This window comes from Nicotiana attenuata, chromosome 7 (genome assembly GCF_001879085.1).
Source record: "Nicotiana attenuata strain UT chromosome 7, NIATTr2, whole genome shotgun sequence".
Lineage (NCBI taxonomy): Eukaryota > Viridiplantae > Streptophyta > Magnoliopsida > Solanales > Solanaceae > Nicotiana > Nicotiana attenuata.
In genome coordinates, this window is record NC_031995.1 from 60863818 (window position 1) to 60864887 (window position 1070).

Below are 1070 nucleotides of genomic sequence, written 5' to 3' on the forward strand. Positions count from 1 at the left end.
AGGCAAGAACCACAATAGTATAGTAATTATGGAACTCAGAACCAATTAGAGCAAAATCAGAACAAGTACTCCCTTAAGTTAAGGGAATCAATTCATTCGGTAAGAAAGAGTAAAAAATAAGGAAAGAAATCAATGTACGACCAATAAGGAAAGATTTCAAATTCAGTAAGTATAGGGTAAACAATTAGGGCTAAGTTCAGAAAACTCTAATCAAGGATATAGCAGTAAGAATAAAGTACCAGTGCAGACAAGGTAGGCGAATCGATTAATTTTAAAAATAGAAAGGGTAGGAATCGAAGGTTTAAAGGAAGGTCTCCCAATCAAACCATGAAACAGGGAATCCAGAATCAATCAAAGAGAAAGTTACGAGTAAGTGTTTAGCATATAAATAGAGCAGGATAAGAATAACCAGACATAGCAAGCAAAGAGGCAAGTCTTGAACAGTCAAGATGAACACAAGCACATAGAGCTGATGTAAGTTAGGCATAAGAAACTCAGTAGAAACATATTCGAGGCGAGATAGTCACAGAAACTCAAATGAGAATAGGCCAGTCACAGAAATCAAACGAAGAAACCTAGAAAATTAGGGCCTTTAACATAGACGAGTTAAAGATATGATAAACTCATAGAATCAGTAAAAATAATACAAGAAATAGAAGTTTAAAAACAAAGAATCAGTTAAACAAAGTTGTAAAAGAAGTTCCGAAACCCTAATTTTTAGAAGAAGGTGAAAAACACTTGAAATCAACGATTCTTGTCTAGAATCCCTAGGATCGTAACAGATACAGTATGATTTTGCTCGAAATCATACTGGAGTAGCCAAGAACAGACAAAGTACGAACCCTAGATGCAAGTCGGCATGGCCCTAGGCCCCTGAAGACCTTAGAGAAGGCAGGCATGGCATGAGAGAAACCATTGGAGGCTTATGAGACGATGAGAGGTCACCGGAGATGACCGGAGAGCAGAGGTCGGCGGTTTAAGGGCTAGGGTTAGGTTGAGAGTGTACTAAGAGAGGAGAGGATCTTAGGGCGGCGGATGTGGGAAAATGATTAGGGTTGGGGGGGGGGGGG